Raw genomic sequence first — 8634 nt, forward strand, 5'->3', positions numbered from 1 at the left:
AAGAATCACAAGAAAACTATGCTTCCTCTTCTTCATTGTGATGTGCTAAAACGGTCTTCTTCGTTCTCTCCTTGCTCCTTGATTGATACCACGACACTTCGTGAAACGTCTCTGAAAACCACTTATATAGAAGCCCCACAAGTCCCAGCTATCTCAGAAGTCGGAAGTCCAACAGAAATAGAACTCTAAAAATCAGGATTTTATTTCACGACCCTGAGCGGCCGCCCAGCAATCGTGAGCAGGCGCCCAGCTTCCTGAGCGGCCGCCCAGCCAGGCTGAGCGGGCGCCCAGCACCTCACTGGAAAAATTATTATTTTGCTCCTATTTTCTGCTGCGTTCTGCTCCTAACTTCTCACTTACAATGCCAAACACTCCTCTAGGCTTATTCTTGATGAAATCTCCCCTGAAACGCAAGTTATACCCTTAAATGCACAAACACTAGAAAAACGCATCAAATACACAAAATACTTGATTTCAAGACATCAATTCAAGCCATTATAGGACATTCTAAGTGGTATAAAATGCCACTTATCAGGGATCAAAGGTATATCATGCAACAAACATTTCAAAGCATGTGGAAATGTCAGATACTCATTCCCCCACTACTAGGGGTCAACTTCTAGTTGAACCAACTGTCATCATTAATGTAGGTGATTTGTGATTTGTGGCTTGATTATCCTAATTTAAACCAAACATCAAATATATTAAAATATTTTAAACATTTGCAGAACAAAAATGAGAACGATTTAGTGTCTCTCACAAATTCTCCTCGAACAGAAAAAGTCGACGAATCGCACTAGACAGAGGACCCGGGATGAGGCTTTGGGAAAAAAGTCCCAGAGTGAAGTGATGCGACCAAAATTCCGGAACATCAAAATTGAAAAGGTATCTTATCGGCTCTTAGGGAATTGGATGGCCCACAATGAAAATCACCTTGCACACATCACTGTAAATCTGATAGTATTTTCAAATGTCTTCTGTAGGCTCTGTGAAAACCCCAGCAGTGTCCGTCTAGATGACTAGTGCCATGCAGCTTAGCTTAGCGTGATATCTATTTAGCGTGATATCTATTTAGTTAACAAATTTTGTAAAGTGCTTGGACATTGTCTCATCATTCTGATATTTTTTAACCATGTCAGTAGTTTTTGTTTCATTTTAATCTGATGGTTTAGTTAAACTGACAAATATATCAGCTTCAAATGGTCAAGGAAATTAAAAATATGTTATGTTGTCATTCATGGTGTGCTGCTTGCAAATAATGACTTATTAACCTAAATATATAAAAAAAATTAGCACAGTAGAAATGTACATTTATATTTTTAAATAGATGATAACAAAAATATCGCATCCACAATAATGTTATGGGTGCAGTTACCACCAACCAAGACTATGCTACAATTATCCAAACAACTAACATCTTTTACACTAAGGCAATATCTAACCTAGGTGTATCAGATTCTTCAAAATACCTACAATGTCAACAGGTGCATGTGAAACTCTGAGGAATGTTCAGAAAGGTAGAGCAGATTGGAAAGTTAAGGTTAGAATTATCAAAAAGAATCAAGGTATCACTGCAGCAGGCATTACTTTCAGAGGTTACAACATCATCCTCATAGATAACAAGGTGAGTATTTCTTAAATTTCTTTGTGATAAATATTATCAATTTCTATTCCTTATTTTTGTTAAATGATTTCCGAATTGTAGGACGCATGCCTATGTGCCTCAAATCTCACAGAAAATATGTAGTGTTGAATGCAAGTGGGGAAAATATATTTGCTTAAGAATTTCTAGGTCAAGGAATACAGGGAGAGTGACAAGTATAGGCCAGTAAAAATCGATAGACAAATCATTCTTAATCAAGATACAAGGGTGAAGGAGTTGGAGGAGAGTGAAATCTTTATTTCTCAGAATTGCTTTGATCTGTTTCAATATGGTGACTTAAAGGCAATGGCCAAGCAAAAGTTTTACCTTGCAGGTTGGATCCTGAAGATACTCAATTATGTATGCATTATCTTGTGTAGTTAGTTAATTCTTTTTTCTTTCTTTTCAGATATTATTGGAATACTTCATAAGGTACCAAAATGTAATCGTCCTCCAAATAAACAGGTCAACATTAAGTTCAGGATAACAGATGGAAGGTTAGCTGCAGGACTTATATAATTTAAATCTTTATCTGTAATAACACCCTTAATGTGTAAAATTTATATATGGTTCAACAAAAATATCAATGTTATATTTTGGAACGCGTTTGCGAAACAATTTGAGCTTTTTGTGGCCCAAGACTTGGAACAACCAATATTAGCCATTATTGCTGGTGGTAAAATTACAATGTGGCAGGGTTAGTATTTCGTTTAATGTAATGACATTATTGATTAATCCATTATAGAGTTGACGGTAACAAAAATGTGTATACCACTGACCAATTATTTTATAGGATGAAGGAGCCTAATTTTACTGGTTGAGGTTTGCCCAAAATAAATTACAGTTGTACAAAATTGCTGAGATCAGGCTTCTGTCACACAATTTCATACAGGTATACAATGAAACTTTTCCATCATCTGAGTTTAGGCTTTTTTAACATCATCTTAAAAAAAATGTTGTAGCGAGAGGTTCTGTTGCAAGGGATGGTAAAATTGGTTGAACCAACAAAGACTTGGAAAGTAAACATATGGATATCATGCCACTTAAACACGAAATTTTAAAATGATGTTGTCTTTTGCACCAACTGTAACAGAGAGGTGCTTGAAGTTTTGAAGAGGTATATGCACCATCCTTTCTCTTATTACGGCATGTTCACCTAATTCAAAATTTGTTGTTCAGTCTTAATAAATTGATTTGGATATGCAGGTTCCGCATATCAACTGTGATCAAAGATAGTAGTGGAGGTCTTGAAGTTCTTTCAAAGGATCGAGAAGTTCGTCTGCTTATAGACAAAAATGTTGAGGATGTTGAAACAGAGGTAACGATTTCATAGAACCTCTGTTGTTCGCTTGCCATAATCAGATTAATAAACATTTATCTCTCAACTAGGACAACTCCTATTGCAAGGAGTTTACATCTATCCAAGGAAAGAACTTCACAATCAGCTCCCCATCACTGCGGACAACATTGCAAAAAAGGACTTCAACTTTGTCGCAACTGGCATTGTATCGGGCTTTGACTTTATTCATGGAGTTAAAGAAAGTTGTGAAAACCTTGTGGATGATCGAGAGTTTGTTGTAGATGTAACACTTATCATTGTGTGCTAATATTTGTACTATTTTATAAATATATTAACTTTTTGCTGCTTACCAGCCCTCTGGATCATCCTTTCACCTTGACTAGATCTCCCAGCTTGACTGTTAGTTATAACTAGTATTAAGAAACAGCTTTAACCATGTTATACTAAACAACGAGCTCCTAAATAAATTATATGATTCACTAGTACTTACTGAGTGTATCATGATATACAACAATTTTGCATTGCAGGTCTCGTGTTTCAGGTATGGGAAAAAAATATTATACTCAATATATAGGGATAAAAATTTCAATCAGTATTCCTTTTTTTAATGTAATATGCGCATTGTTGGTAATGAATCACAATTACCGCAGTGCTTTGTTTCTTGCTGTGTATTTTGGAACCATTACAGTCTCCCAATCTGTTTATGATATACTCTGTTTACCTTATGTAAATTACCGACCTAGCGGATAATCATATATACTATTGAACAATTACATTTGTTTTTTAATAAAATAGTTGTGTTCTTTAAATATATATGTAATATCCTCTATTTATTATAGGTAAAATACAAAATGAAAATTCATTTTATTTCATACATCAGCCGGGATGTACTGTTGGTGCAGGTTCTTCAAGGACTGGACTTTTTGCTTGCTTCTCAGTTGCATCCTTCTCGGTTGCACTTAAACATTTTCTTGTGAGCAAGTTGTTGGCCTAGTATGAACCTTTGTCTTCTCAGCTTTCTTGATTTCCCGAAGTGTACATAACAATAGGAAATTAAATTAAAATATTCATTTATAATCTTTATACGCTGAAAAACTAAGTTCTGGGCTAAGACACACCTTTTTGGGATTTTTCGATGTTTCATCTTCACTTTGTTCCTAATTTTAAGGAATATACTCATGATCACTTCCCTGATTACTTCCCTCTTGTATCTTTTCTTTTCCTTTAATCTTTATGAATTCTTCTCTCATACCAATTACTAATTCAGGAAACCCATGATTTTTATAAACTTCATTATTCATCATGACATTGAGAATTTTCTGCCTCTCATACTCTATCAGATTATTGATGTTTGCAGTTGTCATCTTATCGAGCTGCGTTAGCGTGGTGGAGGTGGTGGAGGTGATAAATACTCCTGCAAGTAAATATTGCACTAATATTTGGCTAGATATTTCAAACATCCAAACATGAAAAAAAAGAGATATTAAGATATTAAGGTATTCTAACCTTAATATGACTTTCATCCGTCATTGCATCTTCATGTGGTGGATTAAGTAAATCCAATCTCCTCCTAACAGTTGCAGAGTTCAGATTCACAACTACGTCACTAACCTCTTTTTGATTGTTCATTGGCACTGACTTCCTGTGACTGGTCACTTCACTTGACCTCCGATTCATAATGGACACTCTCACTTACACATTTTGGACTTGTTGATTTTTCAGGCGTGGCAACTTTCTAGGAACGCAGACATCAACTGGCTTCTTTTTTTGTTGTAGTTCATAAGTGGTCACATATTTCCGCCTTGGTTATGTAGCCGTTACAACAATACAATTAAAAAATAAAGTTAATGGATAATAGTAATCTAGTAGCAATTAGGCAGTGATAATGCAGTAGGGTAAACTTAGTATTATCAATATAAACAAGCACCTAGTAACACACAGAATAATTAAGCTACACAAACTCTAACAATCACACATTATTGTCATTTTCTTCTTTATTTAGTTTTAAAACCCAAATTTGGTCATTATAACCACTTTACACACGTAACTAATTTGACACATCATAACTAACTACATTGTAACTAAGTAGTTTCTTCAAAATACTACCATTTCCCCCAACAGTTGCAACAATATAGAAAAATAGTTATAAATTAAAGATAAACACCTAACTAGGTTGAATTGATATGATCACATAAATTGTTATACCTCCAATTAGATTCAGCCTTGTCCTTACGAGTACATGCGGTTGCAGCTTCAGTGGCTTAATTTTCTTATCCACCACATTATCGATATAGAAATCCAGGTGGCCACCATTGCATGCTCCGTTCAACAGTTTACACTAATGTGCATCAATTTTTAACAACTCCCACTTACCCCTCTCAGCATTACTTGTGTATACTCCTCCAATCTCATTATATTTGAGGTCATCCTTGACATACTCCATCAGTATCGGTAAGGAGAACTTGTCACCATTAAAGCAGTCTTTTCTCCGCCAATCAATATATATGGTATGCTGAAATGTTCCCTTATGGTAAAACCCGATATTGACCATTTCTTCTTCCATCCTGCAGCAGATGGAGAAAACATTAGAATAATATGAAAAGAAGATGCAGACAACCTTTAAAAATAGTTAAAATTTTTAAATTACAAGTGAAAAACATAAATTATGCAAGTACATGTGAAATGATTAAAGGCAGATTCTTATGAGTAAACATTAAACATATGAGTTAAACGAGAAGCACATAACTCAAAATAGTCACTTAACAAGTAATATTACAAACAATCAATACTTATATAAATTAATATATAAAAATTAGAAAGAAATTTCCTTATTTTCCCTAGATGGTATGTGGATTTTTTTAATCGGTACATCATTCCTACACCAACGAACGTCACTAACTTGATTTCCAATTCCATCACCACGACGAATTTAACTAGTATTGGATCTTTCATATTTTCTTCTCCTACGATTTCTTCACACAAGTACCAAGGCAATTTCTTGATAACATTGTATTTCCCCTTCTTCACTGGATCTTCTATATAAAACACTTGTTGTACTTGTGACGCCATAACATACGGATCAGATTTCTGGTACAAACGATTAAAATTCACTCGAGTCAGGTCGTACAAATATTTTTCTTCATGGTACCAACAACATTTAAATAACACCACTTGATATTCTCACCAGTAATCAATTTCTAGTATTTCTTCGATTGCTTCGTGATAATTGACTTCACTAATTAGAGGACTTTGATCTTTCGAACTTGCAAAACTAGTCATCAAGGCGGTAAGAAATACACCATTATTCTGGGTTCTATACTTTGCATCTATGAACTTTGTATGTTACCGGTATCCATTTATAACGTATCCACTAAACTTATTAGTTACCGGATTAGGGCTCATTGAAAGAACTTCTAATTCTCTTGAAATGCCTTCTTTTTTCTCTACCTCTCCCTTCAACCACATCCATAATTCTTCGGTATGGGCTCTCTCTCGTTCATATCTCTTCGATATTCCATGACTTTCAATTAATGCTCAATGTTCCCTGCAATTGACATAGTCAGGAAAGAAATTTCCTAATTCTAATACTGACTAAATTAAAATTTGAACTAAAACACTTACTCAATTGATGTCTCTATTTCCTTGTTACCGCAATTTAACAAGATGTATCGATGACATGTCTATCATTGAGAATCTTTAAGATGAACAACTTTTCCGTCCTTATTTCTTCGTGTGCCAATATGATATTCCATATTCTTAGGACAACTTTCATATTTACAAGAATACTTGATTATTCCAGCTTCTTCGCCGTCTAAGAACCTTGAACAAAAATTCAAGCATTCTTCAACGAGATAACCTTCGGCAATTGATGCCTTAGGTTTACTTTTGTTGCAAACATAGGATTTCAGCTTACATAGGTAACACTCGATAGGAAACATGGTTCGAATATTTACAAGTCCATCATATTCAATTTTCTTGCATAAATGAATCAACAAATGCACCATTATAATAAAGAAAACATTTTTAAAAATTGTCTCAAATTGGCAAAGAACTTCAATAATTTTATTTTGTGGTCTCTTGTGGTCATCTAAATCAACAACTTTGCTCCAAAGTCCTCTAAAAAATCTACCTAATCTTATTAAAGTTAATGCCACCTCAGGTTTTAATGTTTTCATCACAGCAAACTGCAATAAATAATGGAGTATAAAATGAGCATCGTGGCTCTTATACCCTGAGACTTTCCTCTCATTGATGTTCACGTACCGGCTTATATTAGCTGCACAGCCATAAGGAAATTTGGCATTCTCTAATACTGACACTGGATGGAGGACCTCCTTGATGCCTAGTTCTTGTACATCCTTTTAAGCATTCTAGTGGTTTTTAGATTTCCCTCCAATATTTAGAAAAGTACCAATTATGTTGTCACGAGTATTATTTTCAATGTGCATAACATCAAGGTTATGTCTACATAGATTGTGACTCCAATATGGTAAATCGAAAAATATTGATTTCTTTTTGAAAGGGGAACCATTTTTAATCTTCTTGATCTTTTTCTTCCCAAAATTATTCTCGTAACCTTCCAATAATTCTTCGTTGTCTATCCCCGTTAAAACATCAGGACATGTTCCCAATTCAATTTCACCATTGAACCTTATTTTATCAAACCTCCACTTGTGATCCAGATCCAAAAATTTCCTACGATTTATGTAGCATATTTTTTTACTATTTTTGAGGTACATTGAATAAGTTTCATAATTGCATACCGGACAAGCTAATTTTCCCTTCATGCTTCATCCGGATATCATTGCGTATTCTAGAAAATCGTTAATGGTCTATAACACACTCGCACGTAAATTGAAATTTTCATCCTCAAAGGCATCATAGGTTTGTGTGCCTAGCTCCCATAATTCTTTCAACTCCGAGATAAGAGGCTGCATATCTATATATAAATATATACATATTAATGTTATCCTTTGGAGACTCTGGACCCGTGATAATTGTTGAAAGTATCAGGTTTTCCGGCTTCATGCATAACCAATGAGGAAGGTTGTAGTTGACCCATACAATTGGCCATGTGCTGTGAAGTGTACTCATTGTACGATAAGGACTAAACCCATATGCTGCTACACCTAATCTAATATTCCTATTTTCAGATGAAAAACTAGGATATTTGGCATCCAACGTCTTCCAGGCTTTGGCATCTGCTGGATGTCTAAGTTTGCCATCTTTTTTCCGTCCCAAAGCATGTCATATCATAAGTTCTGAATATTCATTTGACATGAACATCCTTTGCAACCTTGGTTTAAAGAAAATAACACATTACTTTTGTCAGTACTTTATGGATTAGCTTCTTCGGATCATTTTCAGCAGTCCCTTTCTTTTCCACTAGAGTCCACCTTAAAATACCACATGTTTTGCAAATGTCTTCCTTCTCATTTTCCCCCAGTAGAGCATACAATCATTTGGTCAGGCGTGTATTCTTTGGTAATCGAGATCTATATCTTTAATGATACTTTTTGCGGAATTAAAAGATAGAGGTAAGTGGGCTTCTGGGAAAGCCTCTCTTATGAACTCTAAAATATCCTTAAATCCCGATTCAGTAATCCCGTGTATGCATTTCAAAGACTACATCCTGATGACAAAGCTTAAGAGAGAAAATTTGGTACAACCTGAATATAATGGCTGCTTACCC

General features: G+C 34.9%; 2 long non-coding RNA genes across 7 annotated transcripts; one reads left to right on the top strand and one right to left on the bottom strand.

The window, feature by feature from the left end:
* The first annotated feature begins 1356 nt into the window (after positions 1-1356).
* On the top strand, positions 1357-4067 carry LOC141688934 (uncharacterized). Of its 4 annotated transcripts, none has more exons than XR_012562192.1 (7): positions 1357-1624; positions 1706-1976; positions 2052-2339; positions 2436-2534; positions 2605-2759; positions 2849-2960; positions 3032-3427. It is a non-coding gene; the product is annotated as an uncharacterized LOC141688934 (long non-coding RNA). The 4 variants fall into 4 exon arrangements; XR_012562191.1 differs by adding an exon at positions 3845-4067 and having other exon boundaries at positions 1358-1624; positions 2052-2534; positions 3032-3225; XR_012562190.1 differs by adding an exon at positions 3470-3822 and having other exon boundaries at positions 1358-1624; positions 2052-2534; positions 3032-3225.
* LOC141688935 (uncharacterized) lies at positions 3831-5281 on the bottom strand. Of its 3 annotated transcripts, none has more exons than XR_012562194.1 (4): positions 5148-5281; positions 4449-4743; positions 4061-4356; positions 3831-3961 (listed from the first exon to the last, which is right to left on the bottom strand). It is a non-coding gene; the product is annotated as an uncharacterized LOC141688935 (long non-coding RNA). The 3 variants fall into 3 exon arrangements; XR_012562195.1 differs by having other exon boundaries at positions 4061-4374; XR_012562193.1 differs by having other exon boundaries at positions 4061-4743.
* Positions 5282-8634: the final 3353 nt, after the last annotated feature.

The sequence above is a fragment of the Apium graveolens genome, chromosome 10 (assembly GCF_009905375.1).
Source record: "Apium graveolens cultivar Ventura chromosome 10, ASM990537v1, whole genome shotgun sequence".
Classification (NCBI taxonomy): Eukaryota; Viridiplantae; Streptophyta; class Magnoliopsida; order Apiales; family Apiaceae; genus Apium; species Apium graveolens.